The 19,344-nt window shown below is 43.2% G+C and overlaps 1 long non-coding RNA gene across 1 annotated transcript; it reads right to left on the bottom strand.

Annotated features, from left to right (window-relative positions):
• Window positions 1–1,705: 1,705 nt before the first annotated feature.
• On the bottom strand, window positions 1,706–18,935 carry LOC147369817 (uncharacterized). The gene is made up of 2 exons (XR_015167928.1): window positions 15,195–18,935; window positions 1,706–5,093 (listed from the first exon to the last, which is right to left on the bottom strand). It is a non-coding gene; the product is annotated as an uncharacterized LOC147369817 (long non-coding RNA).
• Between the last annotated feature and the right edge of the window lie 409 nt (window positions 18,936–19,344).

Below are 19,344 nucleotides of genomic sequence, written 5' to 3'. Positions count from 1 at the left end.
ACTCAGAGTCAAATGCATAAAATTCTATGTTGTATGTGTCTTTTAATGTGGTTAATTACAAAGAAGGAAAACAAGAAATACGCATGTTGTGACAATATTCTTAACCATTTTGACAAAATTCTATCACAAAGTTGATGTTTTCAGGATGTTTTGATGAGCTTATTTGAAGGACAGGGCATGTTATCACTCAGCTTTGAATCGCCAGGGCACCCAGGCCATTGTCTCCCACATAACAGATCCCAACCATCACGAGTCAAATTGAAATGCCCACCCTGTAGGCCACACCCCGTTCAAACCACAACTGCAACCATTTTTTGAATACCTACTGTTCACCAGGGGCTTTGCTAGGCAATTCACACATAATTTCTTAGATAATTTACTGCAGAGCATATGTGCATAGGTAAATAGCGAACTTCCATTCCTATTTATAGAGGAGGAAACAAGGTCAGAAAATTTGCCCCAGGGGCCACGCAGGTAGTAAATGAGGGCACTAAGATTAGAACCCTAGCCTAATATGTAAAAGACACATCACAGTGAAACACACATCACATGAGTATCAGTAGAAGAACAAAAGGTCATGTGGTTACAAGATTTAAAGGTTAAGGGCAAAGATACTTCAGAGGCGAGAGGCAGCATGATGTAGAGGAAAAAAGGAACACGCACTCACACAGCTCTGCTATGATGGAACTTCATGAGCTTAACAAGATAGTCCATTCATTTGTTTGATCAATAAATACTCTTTAAGGGTCTGTGGCAGTGCTCAGCCACTCAGTTGTGTCTGACTCTTTGCGACTCTATGGACTGTACCCCACGGGGCTCCTCTGTCCATGGGATTCTCCAGGCAAGAATACTTGGAGTTGCCATTTACTCCTCCAGGGGATCTTCCTGACCCAAGGATTGAACTCCTGACTCCTGCAATAGCAGGTGGATTCTTTACCACTGAGCCACCTGAGAAGCCCTCACTAAGGGTCTACTGTGTGCTTAATACTCAGGAAAGAACAGTCAATAAAACAAACGTGGTCCCTCTCCTTGTGGAATTTACAACCCCATGAAGATCCTAGAAGTGGAAAGGACCTTCAGGATCACCTAGTCCAATTCCCTCTTTGACAGATGCAAAGATTGAAACCCAGAGAGGGGGAGAGACTTGCTCAGAATTTACACAGCCAGTCAGTCAATGGCCAAACTGGACTAAATCCCAGCTCTTCATAGGACCCACTGCAGTGCTTCACAAACAGGAAGAAGATTAACTGTCTGCCCTCACCCCATAGGATTCCCAAAATAAGAGTATCTGAAAGCAGTTAAAAGACATGAAAAGATGTTCATTATAGCACTGTTAGAAGTAGCATACACAAAGACACATATACACAGGCACACACATACACTAAAAACAAATGTCCCCCAAGTAGTAAGTTGTTAAACTATGCCACATTCTTATGATGAATGCTTTTGCTATTAAAAATAATAATGTTAGTTTTATTCGCTTGGTCTACAGAATGGCCATGGTGCTTTATGAAGCATGGGGGAAAGTAACTTGCAGACTAATGAATATAATCCCATTTTTTGCTGGCTTCTTGCTTTTAAGGAGAAAACACAGATGGATTTATAAGTTTTATATACTCATGTTTAAACATAGCAAAAGACGTAGAAAAGATATACATCATTGGTTTTCTTAAAGGGTAGAGATGGAAGACAGAAGGGACCATTATTAACTTTTTCTTTATATTTTAATTTTTTATCATCTGACTTGGTACAGACATGTATGCTTTTTATTTTTGATCATTCTTTTTTGAATAGGTAATATAATCACATGGCTCAAAATTCAAAAGAGACAAAACCGTATAAATAAAGGATGTCCTCCTCTCGCCACCCTCCAGAGAATCCAAGTCCCCATGGGCTATCAGTTTCCTATGCATTTTCAGACATAGTTAACATAAAAACAGATCTCTGCATGTATGCATGGTACAGATACTGCACTTTGCATTTTTTCACTTGATAATATAACTTGTCCCACTCCTGTACTCTTGCCTGGAAAATCCCATGGACAGGGGAGCCTGGTAGGCTACAGTCCATGGGGTCGTGAAGAGTCGGACACAACTAGCAACTTCACCTTCACTTTTCACTTTTATACATTGGAGGAGGAAATGGCAACCCACTCCAGTATTCTTGCCTGGAGAATCCCAGGGACAGAGGAGCTTGGTGGGCTGCCGTCTATGGGGTAACACAGGGTCAGACACACAACTGAAGCGACTTAGCAGCAGCAGCAGCAGCAATATAACTTGTATATGCTATTGTCTCAGTCAACTCAGGTGGCTGTAACAGAATACCAGAGACTGGGTGGTTTAAGCAACAAACATTTAGTTCTCACAGTGCTGGAGGCTGCAAGTCAAAGATCAGGGCACCAGCAAGGTCTGGCTCTTGATAAGGACCCTCCTCCTAGTTTGCAGATAGACATCTTTTTGCTGTATACTCAGGTGATGGAGAGCAGAGAGAGAAAAAAGCGAGTTCTCCCTCTCTCTACTTACAAGGGCACTAATCTCATGAGGGCTCTACCTTTGTCACCCAACTACCTTCCTAAGGCTCTACACTCGGGATTAGGTTTCAACACACAAATTTTGGAAGGACATGAACATTCAGTACATTGCATACAGTATCATATCCATACAGAACAAGCTTTCTTTTCTACAGCTGTGTTTGTTTACCCAGTTCCTTACTGATGGGCATCTAGGTCGTTAACAGTCTTTGTTCAAATGACCAATGCTGAAAAGACTACTTTAAATTTTTATTTTAAAACTACATCAGATCATGCTACTCCTTTACTCAAAAATCTCCACTGGAACCTGGTCTCATTTAGAGCAAAATTAAAATCCCTCTGATGGCCTACACAGCCCAGGGAAATCTGCACCCAACCCACCACACGTCTCAGTTCTGGGACCTCATATTCTACCATCAGCCCTGCCCCCTCCAATGGGTGACAAAGGCCTTCTCACTGTCCCTCAGAACTCTCCTCTCTACTGTCTCCACGGCTCACTCCTTCACCCACCTCAAGGCTTTGATCAACTCTCACCTTCTCAAGGAGGTGCCCACATGTTAAACAGCCCACACACTTCAGTATTTCCTGTCTTATCCACTCCCCACTATTTTTTTCCATACAATTCATCATCTTCTAACACACAACTTATTATCTTCGTTGTCATCTGTCTTCTCCAAACAAACGTAAGCTCCCCAAGGGCAGGAATTTGTGTCTGTCTTGTTCACTGATGTGTCCCCAGTACCTTGAACATAGTCACTGGCACACAGGATGAGTTTAATGAGTGTTCGTTGAATAAATATGAATGAATTACACGTGTGTGAGAGCATCTTTTGTTACACATATACTTTCAACAATTAGAGGATATTTAGGTGTAGGAAAAAGGAAAGGCATACTGTATTTGGAGGAGGGAGCAGGGGAGTCAAAGATATGAATATGCATGTAACCTAGCGCATATTTCATGAGATCTGTGTTACTTTACACACATATCTCAGACAATCCTCACAATAACCTGTGACTTAAGTAGTGTTGTTACCCCTTTTAGGGTTGAAGGAACTTGAGCAAAGACCAGCACAGCGAGGTATCCACAGTCATACAGTGGGACGGGGGAAGAACCCACTGTGGGATCCAAACACAGCAGCCTTGATCCAGAACCATGCTCTTATCTCCCCAGCTTCAACTTTGATTTCCTCTCAGGCTAGAGGCCTTTGTAATGCAAGCGAAAGCCCAGAAAGCCACTAATAATCACCAAACTCCTTAACTGTATCTTCGCAGTTGCACTGGGAGAACCACGCACCTGTCCAGGCTAAAGGCCCAATGAGACTTAAGTAACTCACTCAAGCTCCCACTGCTCTGTGTAGTGGATGTGAATGCAGACATTGCTTGTTCCTGAGCTTACTCTCCAAGCACCACACCACACTGCCCACACTTGGGCCAGAATGAAGAAAAAATAAACAGGAGGGTTGCGTGCATGTAAAGACCAAGGAGCGCCCAGAAGTTTCCTTGTCCCCAAGGACTCACATCACCACCAAAGCCGCACTGCATGCTCACTGGAAAGTTCTGAATTACAAGGTTCTTTCAACAGGAAATGTTGCCAGCTCAGATCTTACCTAGATCAGTGCAGTGTCTGGGAGTTCTCCAAGCTATGTCAACAGGGCACGAGACAGATAATACCAGGGCCAGCCTTGAAATATTATCTAAGAGACAGCTGACCATCACTCTCCAGACCATCCAAATGTCTGAATTATGGGCAGTGTCAGCACACATTAGGCCCCTGAGACCCACTGACTGTTGCTCTCCACATCTACCAGGAGATCATAAATCATAGTTCTGTCTGGGCAGTGCATCCTTTCAGGGCAGGATATGGCCAACATTCAACAGGACCTTGATCCAGAGTAGGTTCATGAGTCTCCTGATGCTGCCTGTTTTCACTTGTGAAATAAAAATGAAGCCTTGGGGCTATATTTGTTTACTGGCAGCTGCCTAGGGTTTCACTTAAAAACGCCACTAGCCTGAGAGTTGGCAGACCTGCATTAAGATGATATCAGTTAGTCTCTGACAGTCACATGACGTCTGTCTGAGTCTCAGTTTCTTCATCTGTAGGGTGGGTGGCTGGAATAAGGGCTGTGAATTCAGGCTCTGTTGTTCTCTGAGCTCTGACCCTGGCCAAGCCCAGACCAGGGACCCCTGTTCTTCCTGCTACCCCATTCCTTATTCTGGCCACTATCAAAGGCAAGCTAAGCCCAGGTTTTAGGTCTCAGAAAAAGCAGGGCAACCAAGAAAGGAATGTCTTTTTAAAAAAACAGTTTCTCCCTTCTGCCTTTAGAGCAGGAGCTACTCTCGTTGCAGTGGGCGGGCTTCTCACTGCAGCAGCTTCTCTTGTTGAGGAGCACGGGCTCTAGGGCACGTGGGTTTTGTAGTCGTGGTGCTGGGCTCAGCAGTTGTGGCGCACAGGCTTAGTTGCCCCAAGGCATGTGGAATCTTCCGGACCAGGGGTCAAACCCATGTCCTTTGCACTGGCAGGCGGATTCTTTACCACTGGACCACCAGGGAAGTCCAGGAATGTCTTAAAAGCAAAAGATAATTCAATAAAAACACCACAGTGAAAAAACATCTGAACATTTTTCTTATATAAAGTAACGATTCTTACTAACGGGGGAGAAGCATTATCTTTCCATGTTTTTAACCTTCCAATCTGACCCTGTTCTAAAAATGTAGAGGCTTCTGACTTCCTCCCTTTCTCCTCCCTCCTTCCCTGCCTTCATTTGGGAAGATTCATAAAAACCTCCGTGTCTTGGTCTCCTATTTTTAAAAGGGAAGCAATTACCCAGAGTTATCTCATAATGTACACATTTGCATGTGAGGGGATACAAATCACTTACCATGAGGGCAAAGAAGTGTATGCAAGGGTATTCTTCACAGCATTGTTTGTAATAGCAAAATAGGGGAAATAAACCAAATACCCATCAACCTAAGTGCTCATCAAACCAAACCCGGCACATCCATTCCACAGAACACTAAAGTGCTCTCTGAGTAACAGCCAGAGAGCACAGACAGACAGACCTGCATGTGAGGAATGGAATCCTCCAGAACCCATTTCTAAATGAAAACAACAAGATGCAGAGCAATGCATAGTAGGCTCCCACTTGTGTTTCTTTTAAAGAAACCCATATTCACATATGCTGATTTATACGTGGAATATTTCCGGAACAATAAACAAGAAACTGTTACCAGTGGTTGTCTCTGGGGATTAGACTAGGCAGCCTGACAGGGAATGAAACTTCATTTTCATTCTATATGCTCTTGCACTACTTGATTTTTTTTATCACTCACATGCAGCACTTCTATTTAAATAAACAAAAGGCCCGCATTTATGTATCATATTGTTATCAATGCTAATGGTAGAAGACAATGAAAGAGTATAATGTCAAGACCAAATGGAAAGCATTCATTCATTTGAAAGATTGTTAGAGCATTCACTATGTGCAAAGCGACATACCTAGGAGCAGCTACCCACTCAGGTTCTTCTAGGCACCAGCTCAAGCTCTGGAGGGAGGTGGGGCAGATTCCAAGTACACCAAGAATCCACCACTTCTTAGCTGGGCAACTGTGGGAAAATCAAGTCACCTCCCTGAACCTCTGTTTCTTTATCTGCAAAATCAGGATATTTAAAGAACTTACTTCCTCCACTTACCCACAAAGAGCTGTGATGAAGACTAAAGTAGATAAGGCAGGTGAGATGCCCAGCCCTGGTCCTTGTTAATGGTGATGAGCACAGGCCATGGTTATGGCAGGTGTCTTTCTTCATCTGAACACCAGCCACTCACTCCTTCAAAGTCAGGAACCTCTTAGTTCTTGATAACCAACTGTCCCTCCCTGCCCAAAGATGATATATGAACTCAGAAATGGAACAAAACAGATTCAGAGAGTAAGGGATATCTTTAGTCTTAAGAAACTTAAAAGAAGAATCTGATCTAAGCTTCACAAGACAAGTAGGCAGATTCAATAGGTATGGGTGTGGGGTGGATTCCTTGCAAAAGAAGCAAAAAGGATGAAAAAATAAAGCAAAAAAAGATGCCTGAGAAATGGCCAAGAGTCCAGTATGGGTACCTCCATCACAGGAGCCCAGTGGACCCATCAGGGCAAGATTTCACATGCTGTGATGAGGAGACTCCAGTACGAAGTAGATACTGCAAGTTGAGGAGCAATGGAGTTTCTTGACCCAACACAGAGGTGATGAGGGTATTGGCAGTGAGAATAGAAATGAAAGGAGGGACGCTGATAGATCTCAGGCTTGGAGACCACTTAGATGTTTAGCTGGGGAAGATAAGGAAGAAGCTCAAGATAAACTCCAGATTTATGGTTAAGGCAATAAATCTGAGCGCTCCATATCAGAGGGAGGCGGGTGGGTACATGTGAGCTTGTATAATGTTGCCAAACACAATTCACCCTTTTTGTTTTCATTTCCAAACTATCAAATGTGAGCCAGCTTTTCTCTAATTCATCCAATAAATCTTTATTGAGCACTATTGTACATTAAGGACTATTATATAAGCCAGGAATATAACAGTAAAGGAAGTACAGCGCTGGATCTCACAGGCCTTAGCATCTACCATGGAGTGCAGGCAGGGTAACAGTCCATCAAAACCTTGCTAGGTCAGGAGAATTCATGGCACATTGGGATTTCAGGTAGGGACACCTACTCCAAGCTTGGGTGGCAGTGAAGGCTTAGGAAGTGACTTCAAAGCTGAGAACAGAAAGAAAGAGAAGCAGGATTTAAGACGACAAAGAACCAGGAAAGAATATTCTAAGCAGAATAGACAGGAAATACGATGATCACCAGATCTGGAGGAGTTGAAGAGGTGCTGCATGGCTGTACAGAGACTGGGAAGTGGGGCGTGGACAGAAAGGAGGCACAGTGGGACCAGATCATGTCAGAAGGTGTTATACCTGCAAGCAAAGGCATCCCTCCCTGGGCATTTCTCAGCACCAGCTTCACAGAGCACAAACCCTGCTCCTAAAGCTCCCGTCTGCACACCTGGGAGAATTGCCTCCAGGTACATGGCCTGGGCTGCTGCTGCTGCTGCTAAGTCGCTTCAGTCATGTCCGACTCTGTGCAACCCCATACACGGCAGCCCACCAGGCTCCCCTGTCCCTGGGATTCTCCAGGCAAGAACACGGGAGTGGGTTGCCATTTCCTTCTCCAATGCAGGAAAGTGAAAGTGAAGTCGCTCAGTCATGTCTGACTCTTCGCGACCCCATGGACTGCAGCCTACCAGGCTCCTCCGTCCATGGGAGTTTCCAGGCAAGAGTACTGGAGTGGGGTGCCATTGCCTTCTCTGACATGGCCTGGGAGAACTTACCAAAGCCTGTGCAGAAGCACTAGTTTGGCCAATGAGTTAGAATCAAGTCTGGATTTGAGAACGATGACTTTGGCTTTTGCATCAGATTTCTAAATAGGAATTTTTCTCAGCCCATCAATGTCATGTGCACTGAGTTCCCTTTCACTCCCTTAAAAAAAAAAAAAAACTCAGGCAAAATCCACATGAAGGTGGATATCCCGGTGTGATGAGGTGGGATATTCATAAGTATACAACCTTGTCTGCAGATTTCTCCCATCCTTCATCTGACAATAAAACCTCCAAGGCCCTGACAACATTATCTCAGTCTCAGGATACAGAAAATAAGAGCCATTTAATTTTGATGTTGTTTCTGATACTGGAAAATATTTTTCAACTTGCTCAAAGTCATCCAGCAATTTGTGGATCTAAAGGCAGAGCAGTTTATTCCATTTTTCTACTTATCTTTCCCATTCTTCTCACCATTCATTGTTTTCTTTCCTTTCTCATTCTCAGTAACACATAATAGAGACATGCTTGTTTGCCTTAAGCAGTGGGGGTAGGGCAGAAAGTGCAAGGGAAATAATAAGGCCATTCATATGGGGAACTTAAGACCTACAGCTGGGCAGCAAGAAGAGCCTGAGCATTTCACACGCTGGCCCTGGGTCCATGGAAGCCCCTCGGAGACTAAGCAGGAAATTCTTGCCCACCCCCCACCCCTACCCCGCGCCAGTCCTGCCATTCCTCAGCTTCAGCAGTTTTCAGGAAGTGTATCCCTCTCCTCCCACTACCAACCAGTTTTACAGTAGGGTTTTTCACATTTTGACCCTTGGGTCATTAAAGAGAAAGGACAAGTAGGTGGAATTTATGACCTCAGGCAGATCCCAGGCTGGATATAGAATAACTATAAGAACCGGGAGAGGAGGGGACCTATGTATACCTATGGCTAATTCATGTTGATGTTTGGCAGAAACCAACACGACACTGTAAAGCAATTATCCTTCAATTAAAAATAAGTAATTTAAAAAAAAAAAAAAAGAATAACTGGAGAGAACAGAATATGGACCAAAGATGAGGTGACGGTATTATTGTATCAATGTTACATTTCCTGAATTTGGTCACTCCACTGTGGTTGTGTAAGAGAACAGCCTTCATTTTAGGAAATATACTCTGAAGGATTTAAGAGTAAAGGGGCTTGGTGTAAATTACTCTCAAATAGTCCAAGGGAAAAAAGCGTGTGTGTTTGTTGTTGGGGGGCTGGGGCAAATACGGCAAAATGTTTACAACTGGTAAATCTGGTTAAAGAGTGTTTGGAATTTTTTACAACTATTCTAGCAACTTTTAAGTTTGAAAATATATTTTAAGTTATAAATAGAATTAATTTTTAAAAAGCCCCAAAACATGGTCCTGGACCAGATGCATCTGAATCTCCCAGAGACTGGTTTAAAAATACTGTACTGGCAGATGCCTCAGTGACAGCTGTCAGATGGGATCCACAGGTGGAGAAGGCCTTGCGCCTTCTGTCATGCGAATACACACGACGACTGGGAAAATGAAAATGTAGGAGATGAAGATGATCGAGAGAGAATACAGGAGGTTGGAACCAGCCACCATGAACATGGCAGTCTCATTGACATAAGTATCTGAGCAGGACAGGACAAAGAGAGGTTGGTTCTCACAGTAAAAGTGGTTGATTTCATTGGGTCCACAGAAGGAGAGACAGAGCACCAGAATGGTCTGTGCAAGACCATTTGCAAAGCCATAAATATAAGGAGTGAGTGGGCATCCCTGGTGGCTCAGTGGGTAAAGCATCTGCCTGTAATACAGGAGATCCGAGTTCAATACCTGGGTCAGGAAGATCCCCTGGAAAAGGAAATGGCAACCCACTCCAGTATTCTTGCCTGGGAAATCCCATGGACAGAGGAGCACGGCGGGCTACAGCCCTTAGGGTCACAAGAGTCAGACAGGACTTAGCGACTAAATCTACCTACCTACCTAATTATAAGGAGTAGCAATGAGAGAGAGACAGACACATTGAGACATTTTACTGCCTTATAACCAGGGTTTGCAGATGGCCACGTAGCGGTCATAAACCATCACTGTAAGCATATAGCAATCTGTGAGCCCCAAGGAAATGAAAAAGTAACACTGTATAAAGCAATCAAGGAAGGAAATGGATTTCCTTTTGGATAAGAGAGTGACATTGGTGTCACTCCAGCATCTAAGGAGTGACATTGGTGGCATAACAGAGATCTACAAAGGAAAGGTAGCTGAAGAACATTGGAGTGTGAAGTTTTGAGTCACTTCTGATTAACAAAATCATGCTCTCATTGCTGATGACTGTGATCACGTAGATGACTGCTGCTGCTGCTAAATCGCTGCAGTCGTGTCCGACTCTGTGCGACCCCATAGACGGGAGCCCACCAGGCTCCTCCGTCCATGGGATTCTCCAGGCAAGAGTACTGGAGTGGGGTGCCATTGCCTTCTCCCACGTAGACGACTAGGAAAATCACAAAAAGAATAGGCTGCAACTCAACTCAGTATGTCAGTCCCAGGAGCACAAACTCAGTCACCTCTGTGTACGGTTCTTTAACATTGTGTTTGCTCAGCTTCTAATGAGGTCTAAAGTAAAGAAAAACGAAAAAAAAAAAAACTGTACTGGCTCCCAAGCCCCAACCCAGAACACTGGAACCTACATCTCTAGGGCTGAGGTCTAGGAATGGCCTGTCAAGTAAGCGTTGGGAAAGAATGAAAAGAGCATCAGTGAGTTATAAGTCCCCAAAGCAGGTGAAGGGAATGGGGACAGAAAGAAAAAAACTAAAGAAATAATGGATGAAAATTTTCTAAATTTGACAAAAACTATAAACACAGAGATCCAAGAAACTCAGCAAACCCCAAACACAACAAACATGAAGAAAACCACAGGAAAGTACATCATAATTATGCAAAATTATGCAAAAATTATGCAAAATCAGTGGTAAGTGGGGGAGGGAGGAAGCAGCCAGCAAAAAAAAGACATTACCCACAAGGTGACAAGGATAAGAAAATAGCACATTTCCCCTTATTGAAAAAAAGAAAAACGCAAAAAGAAAAAACAGTGGAGCAGCACTTTTAAAGCACTGAAAGGAATAGACCTGCCAACCTAGGATCTGGCAATAAAGACTTTTTTCAGAAGTACAAAGCTGAAAGGATTCATCATCTGCTGACCCAGGCTACAGGAAATGTTAAAGAAAATTCTCCAGGCAGAAGGGAAAAGATACCAGGTGGCAATCTGGATCTACACAAAGGAAGAGCACTGAGAAAAATGATGTTTTCTTGTTATTTAAATCTCTTTTAAAAATAATTGACTGTTTAACAAAACATTGACAATGTACAATAGGGTTCATAATATACTAGAAAGTAAAAAATTATGACACCAATAGCACAAAGGGAGGGTCAAGAGAAATGACAATATATTGTTCAAGGCTCTTACTATATATGAAGTGATAGATCACTTGCAAGTAAATGATGATAAGTTCAAGATGTATACTATAAACTCAAAGTCACCTCTTAAAAAAGAGCTATCGAAAAAGTCCATTTTTAAAAAAAATTATCAATCCAAAGAAGACAGAAAAAAGGATCAAAGAACACATGAAATAAGTAGAAAACAGTATTAATAGCAAGATAACAAACTTAATCACCTCTACAAAAAAGTTGCAAGAATAGAGAACCTAAGTCTACTCTTCATACAGATTCACCAATTTTTAAAGTCATTTCATATTTGCTCTATCACTCTCTCTACATATATTTTTTCTGAACCTTTTGACACTATATTGTAGACATCATATTCTTTTATGCATAAACACTTTCACATATATTTATTTCCTAACAAGGAAATTCTCCTACATAACCACAGTCAAGTTACCAAACGCAGGAAATTTAACAATGATGCAATACTCTTACCTTAAAAAAAAAAGTACATTACAAAATTTCATCATTGCCCTAGTCGTGTTCCTTAGAATAGCTTTTTCCCAATCAGGGTTTTGATCCCAATGACACATTGCATTTAATTGTTATATATCTTCAATGTGCAAATTCAATATACAGCCCTTTTTTGTCTTGCTTGATCTTGCCATATTTTGAAGAGTACAGGTCAGTTGGGTGTTATTGTTGTTGTTTAGTTTGGTTCGGGTGAAGAACCTCCCTCAAACTGTGGCTCCCTGATAAAAATAATTTTCTTTTACTCTAAATCATATCATGATACTGCTTCCTACTGAACTAAAAGCCTTGGAAGGGCAGGAATTGTGTCTTATTAACAGATGAGTTCTCAGTAAGTAGAAGGTACCCAGCACATGGTACATATTTTGGAAAGAACAAATGGAGAAGGGACAGAGGGTGCCGAGAAAGAGAAAGAGAGGAGAGAAATGAAGAAGAAAAGAAACCCTAGTGATATCACTAGCACCTGTTGAGTTCTCCACATGCTAGCATTCTTCTGAAAACCTAGACCCTCCGTCAGTAAAATGAGGAAGATCTGACATTCTGGGAATATCAGAGAAGCTAAGTGCAGCCTCAAAAAAATATGAGGAGGTGTGTCAAGGTTATCTAAAGGGACCTCCACAATGAGGGGCCCATGTAGAACAGCAGAGACCCATCTGGGGCAGCCAGAATGAAGGTAAAAAGTGGGTGGAAGCCACCCATCATAGTGAATGCCAAGCTCTCCTTCCAGACAGGGACCCTTAGAGCCACAGGTGGGGGCTAAAAACACCCTGTTTTTAGCACACGATGCTTCCTCCTGGACTGTGAACATAAAATGTCAGAAAGCAGAGAGAGAAAATGAAGGAGGAGCCCAGAGCAGCAGAGATGAGAGCTAGAGGAAGCGTTCCACTGATGTTCAAGTTCCTGGTTCCAGGCCATTGAAGGTCTGGCTTCCCTCCTGTCCTTACTTTCACAAAACGCCCTCCAGTCTTCAAGAGTTCTCTTTACTGAGGCTAACTCTAGCTGGTTGCTGTGTCTGCAGAATGTCTGTTGATTTGGGAGGGCTGCCTGTGATGGTTTGGGGAAGTCCCCCACTTAAGAGTCTTGGTGGGAAACAGAGAAGTTGAACATGTCAGTCACTCACTCTCCCAGGACCCTGCGCAGCTGGGATGGTCAAGCACATGATCCATGTGCAATCAACCAGATGTTACATGCAATGGAGTGGAGCCCTCAAGGATGCATCTTAGTGGTTGGTGGCAACGGCTACACCTTCCATCCAGCATCACCAGTGGCAGTGAGGTAAGCTGGGATTGCTTGAAGGCAGTGGCATCCATGCTAGGTTGGGGCTGCATCATCACTCAGACCGCTATTGTGGCTGAGGCCTCACCTCCATTGTCACGCTCTGTATCTCATGCCTGTTCTGTAGCTTTCCTGACATTTCTATGAACCACCTGACACGCTTTCAATACATCACCTTCCTGCTTAAGTCAGCTGAATTGGTTTCTGTTATCTGCAAACTAAGAACTCCAACAAATGCAGTCACTTTCCATAAGAATCCTAACTCATTCAAGGATCTCAGTCTTGCCCAAGTCTTAAGTGCATATTTTGGTCTCTTGATGACCCCTCTCTCCAGTCACTAAATAATACTGTCTCCTGAGCCCACACAGGGAGAGTCAGCCTCATGTCAAGTCTTTGGGCAGAGAATTTCCTGCTGGACCTTATATTTTTGTATACAAGTATATGTTGCAAAGGCTACATTTGGCCCAGGTCCCACTTTAGTGTGAACAGGAAAAGGTGTGGCCATCAACTGGGATGCCTTGTGCAGGAAAAAACCTGCACAGCCACACGCAAAGGCCCTGGTAGCTCGGCTCCTGCATGCCCCTGCTAGCAGGGCTGAGGCTCACTTTGCTGGACTGTGAGGGAGAGAATGCTAAACACACGTTTGTAAATGGACAGGTTCTTCATTTGCTTTAGGTTCAGCAGGAACGCCTTGAAGGCATGGGCTTCACGGAAGCTTGCAAGCCAAAAAAAGCATAGAATCAGTGGTTTGCCACCTGGACTCCATGGAAGGATTTCCAGGGGTGTCTTGAAATAGCCTCAAATTTTATACAAAATGAGTGGGGACCTATGTTTTTCTGGAGACAGAATCTATATAACTCTCATCAGTTTGTCCAAAGGCTCTGTGACATCTACCCCACACGTACACAAATAAGTTGTAACTTAAAAACCATGAGCATGATCTAACCTTTATTTTACAAATAAGGAAAGGAAGAAACAAAAGTGTTCAGAAAGGTCAGAGAGCTCATTAGTGGTCAGGACAGAATGAAAATCCAGGTCCACAGCTCTAACAACAGAACTTTCTATGCTTCAGGGAGTTGTCACATGATCATCCAAAAAAAATGTCATCAGGAGAATTCCACCTGGTCAGGAATGTCCCAGCAGTGGCAGCAAGATCTCAAAGACAGGTGTGCCCAGGACAAGCAATACTGCTCTTTGAAATGTCAGGCTCTGCTGCCCCAGCCACCTTGCCCAGCCCCACAAGGGCGAGAACAGGCCTGCCATGGTGACAGAGCAGGTCAGGGGCCATCAAGGGGAACTCTGTTCTTCTGCTATTCCCCACCTCACCGCTCCACTCTCTCCTCGGTCCCACACGCACACACGCAGCCACCTGCACCAAGGGGGCCAGGCAGAGACGCAGGAAACCTGTGGGCTGGAAAGCCACAAGCTGCTCAGCTAAAGCTTTTGAAAAAAAAATTATTTTTTTCAAAAGTCCTAAAACCCACACAAATACACTCGGCCCTCATATTTAGCACCAAGGCTGTGTGTAAGTTAGACAGCCTTGCACATTCACATTTGCCTTTCTCAGACTAGGCTTCCCCTTATTGGGAAACATTCATCAGTTTTAAGATATTGGGGACAGGGCCACCAAACAGTTTCCCCAATGGCTTGCTTCCAAGTTTCACTTAAAATACATAAATAAATCTTAGGAAGTACCATAATAAACAGGAATCATTGCTGAGACATGGACAAGGAGCTGGAGTAAGCACCTAACATTATAATTTCATCTTCACAATATGGATAAATTCTATCACTGTCCCTACTGTTTAATTAGAGAAACGGGGGCCAAAGAGGGTAACTTGCTCAAAGTTACTATACATACATGCCAGAGGTACGGCAAGGACAATACTTACAGGAGGCACAGCAAGGATTTAAATCCAGGTATCTTGGACTCCAGGTTCTAAACACCCAGCTGTTCTGCTACGTTAGGTTAAGCTGCCCCAAGGTAGAGACAGTGCTGGTCGGAATTTCTGGGAATCCGTGGTTTCCCCCAACCCCCTTCAAAGGTTCTAGACACACAATAGAAGGATACCCACCTTAAGTCCTAGATCTCCTTCAGATGAGAATCAGGGCTTCAGTCTTCGACTATTAGATCCAGAAGAACTTTAGAGATCATCTCTTCGAAGCTCGTTTTACAGGTGAGGCCAGAGAGGCCCAGAGAGGGCAAGTGATAAGTTCAGGACACACAGCTAGTAAGTGGTCCCTTGACTCCAAGTTCAGGAAGCCATCTGCTATACCTGTCTCCAGAATGGGAAACTTTTTATCCACTGCTATAGGGTACACAGATAAAAGTTTAAATAATGTGGATTCTCTTAAACAGTGAGAAAAATATTCCCTTTCACTTTTCTTTTAGCTCTCTGATTACTTTAAGGATAGTCTTGGTTTGATATGACTATGTCTTTAACACTTCTTAAGCTCCTTTTTTATAGAGACAATGGACCTTTGGTGGGAAACCAAGATATAAATAACCAAAATATAAATAAGAATGTAGTAATTTGGCTTTATTTCTTTGGGGGTTTTGTTTTGGTTACCCTCTAGTTAAGCCAAGTGATATAAGCTTTAAATTTATACATTTATTTAAAGTTTCTATTTAAATATATGTATTTAGGTTAAAGAAAACTCCACTAGAGAAAAAGATTAAATGAATAGTTGAAAATTCAAAGTGGCTTAGTCATGTCTGGGTCTTTGCGACCCCGTGGACTAGTCCATGGAATTCTCCAGACCAGAATACTGGAGTGGGTAGCCTTTCCCTTCTCCAGGGAATCTTCCCAATCCAGGGATCGAACCCTGGTCTCCCACATTACAGGTGGATTCTTTCCCAGCTGAGCCACAAGGGAAGCCCCAGGTCCCTACAGCTTGCTATAATACAAAGTAACCTAAAAAATAATTTCAATGAAAATAAAACAAACATATAGCTTCGTGATCACTTTTTAAGCAAAAGATTGAACAACAAAAGTAAAACTTGAAAGAACATGACTCTAATCCTGGCGAGTTCATGTGACTAGAAATCTAGCACACCAACTTGGTGAGGTCAGCTCCATGCTCTGCGACTTCCTATCTTCACTCCCCACGCGCCCCAGACCAGTTAGGAGCCATCAGGGAGAAAATCACGCCACCTCAGGAGAAGTGTGACATGAGGCCACTGCGACGGAGAGGGGAGCCGCCCAAAGATAACGCACGTGGACTGGGGAGCTGTTCGCAGCCGAGGACGAGATACACCGCCCCCTGGTGGACAGTTTGGGAATTTAGCCCGGCACTTTGCGTTCTCTGGTCTGTGTCACCAGCAGGCCTGCTACTCAAGTGATAGGAAGTAATACTTTGCTTTTGTATTAAGTGTAAACATATATGTAAACACAGATATGTACTACTTTAGAATTTCACTTCAGGATAGTACGATAGGTGTTACAAAATACTTTCTAAAGAAAGGGGCGTTTGTGCCTGACAAGATTGAGAATCACCATCTTGGAGCAGTAAGACCTGCTCCCTGCTTTCAGGGCTCACCACTGAGGGCAAGCTCCACTGGAGACCATTTCCCCTGCCTGACAAGACTCTCTTTGGTCTTCTCCTTCTGTCCAGATCTTGCCTCCCTTTCCAGCTCACAGCCATCTCATCCTCCTCTGCTATCAGCACACTTCCTCTGGATTTGAATCAGCTCCACCACAATGGACTTCACACAAGTTACCTAACCAATCAGAGCCCAGGCTTATAGCTATTAAATGAGTGCCCATAACCTACCCCTGGTGGTGGTCTGAGAGTTCAGGAAATGTTGCAAGAGAAGCACTTAAAACGGCCTGGAATATAGTCCATGATTCTCAATGTCAGATGATGGTGGCCACACCCACAATCTCCTTTCCACCAACACCTTCCCTTCAGTTTTATTTAAAGTGAGTGAAAAGTGAAGGTCACTCAGTCATGTCCGATTCTTCACAACCCCATGGACTATACAATCCATGGAATTCTCCAGGCCAGAATACTGGAGTGGGTAGCCTTTCTCTTATCTTCCCAACCCAGGAATCAAACCAGGGTGTCCTGCATGGCAGGTGGATTCTTTACTAACTGAGCTATGAGGAAAGCCCCTTTATTTATTTAGAGGTCTCAATAAATCTGTATTAACTGATAAAAAAACGAGTCAGGATTTTCAGACAAAATTTAGCACACTCACAAAGTTATGAGTGTCCTAAGACAAAAACCGGCAATTGCCACCCATCTCAGCTAGAACATTTCCAAATTAGAGAAAGGAGCCAGTGGATGAATAAGAAGGTAGAAGGTGCCCTCTACTGGCATAGTTACATATCTCGGGAAGAAAGGCAGGTTCTGAAAATGGAAAGCAGAAAAAGGTAGTGTTATTTTCAAGAAGGACAAATCCACGTTAAATTAAGTTCTAGGGACAGCAATGCCTGGAAGACACAGCAGGAATTTATTGTCTCCTCAGTGGACTGTCACAATGCCTTTATTATCTGACTTTACCCACAGGAAGTGGCTTGCTCAAGGTGAGGTCACGAGTCAAGGGTAGAGCTGGGAATTGAACTCGCAGATGCCAACTACAAATCCAGAAATCTCTACCCTGCTGGGCAGCAAACCTCTTCAGAGTAGGAGCTGTGACTTATGCCATTTTACATCCTGCCAGCACTTAGCAAAGAGTTATGCACTCAGTCAGTTGTTACATGAAGTAATAATCAACATTTGTGAAATGATCACTCTGTACCCAAATATCACTGTGCAAAGTGACTATAATACATTACTTCACTTGTTCACAACACTTGCCTGAAGTGGCCTAGTTCATAGACATAGACTCTCTAAAGTCTTAGAGGTCGAGAAACTTGCCTAAGATCATAAAGCCTAGATTCCCACCTAAGCATACTAACTCCAGAGCCTGGCCTCTTATCTATTAGTTCTCAAACTGTTGGATCCCTAGATTCCTTTACAATCTTAAAAATTATTAAGGACCATAAAGAGCTTTTGTTTTGCTTATAAGGATTATATCTATCAGTATATACAGCATTACAACTCAAAATGCTTATTTGAAATATTTACTAGTTGATTTAAATATTGTTATAACCCCTTTAACGTTAAAAAAATATTTAGTGAGACTGCCACTGTTCCACATTTTTGCAGATTTCTTTAATATCTGGCTTACAAGAAGACAACTGGGTTTTCATATCTGCCACCGCAATCAGCTGTGGTGTCATACTTCTATAAAACTGCACTATATGCTTATGAAAAGGGCAAATAACATGTTAGTGTGATTACTGAAATGGTCTTAACCTCACACATCCCTAATAGAGACCCAGACACCCTTGGAGAACCACCGCTTTGTGACCACCCATCTATACGGTGAATAAGTCCCTTCTCCCAGGAGTTCATTCCACCTGAAAGATTCCTACTGACTTTTCAAACACCTTTTCTTTCTCTTTTTCCCTCCATTCTTGCTCTTCTCCTGGCAACTGCATGTCTTCTACTAAGTCAACATTTTCTCTCACTGCGCTCTGGATGTAGCCTGTCAAGGCAATGATGAGCCTCAAGATGGAACCCTACAAGCAGTGAAGAGAGGTTCTGCCTTAATCCTAGATGCCTCTATCTGAAGACCAAGGAGCATAAATGATTAATTCCTGCTATTCCATTTTTAAGGAAAAGAACTTCTCAAAAACTCTCACTCAATTTTATCAAGACTAAGAAGCCTAATATTAAGAAGTTATAATCATTTAGGTTTTATTAAGTAGTCATCAACAGCAATATCCTAAAAGTCAGTCACATTTCACAGCTAGAGGGAATCATGGCCCCCAGCTGCCATCTCTCCCGGGCTGCCCATGAGCATCAGTTAAGAGGGGCCTCTGCTCCACTGCTGCTTCCAGACCACACACCCCGCCCCTCTGCCCTGAAACCCCAGCTTGCAATCTCTCATCATCAGAATACACCATCCATTGCCAGTTTTGTTGCAAATGCCTGGGTCAGGCCCTCCCCTGCTTGAAGAATTTAACTACTAGCTCACTGCCATTCTCTCTAAAACCACTCCTTCTTTCTGTTTATTCCTTCTAAGACCCCGCTCTCAAAATTCCCGTAGTTCTCTTCCAACGCACTTGGCTTCCACTACCTGAGTCACTGACTGCTGTGGTCATCTCCTGGATGATATCACTGCCAACAACTTCAAACTGTCTATAATCTGATCCTCAGGCACCCCAGGCTCCC

The sequence above is a fragment of the Bos grunniens genome, chromosome 7 (genome assembly GCF_055505025.1).
Source record: "Bos grunniens cultivar Pamir isolate PY7600 chromosome 7, Bosgru_T2T1.0, whole genome shotgun sequence".
Classification (NCBI taxonomy): Eukaryota; Metazoa; Chordata; class Mammalia; order Artiodactyla; family Bovidae; genus Bos; species Bos grunniens.
Note: the sequence above shows the minus strand (reverse complement) of the source record. Positions and strands in the feature narration are given on the sequence as shown.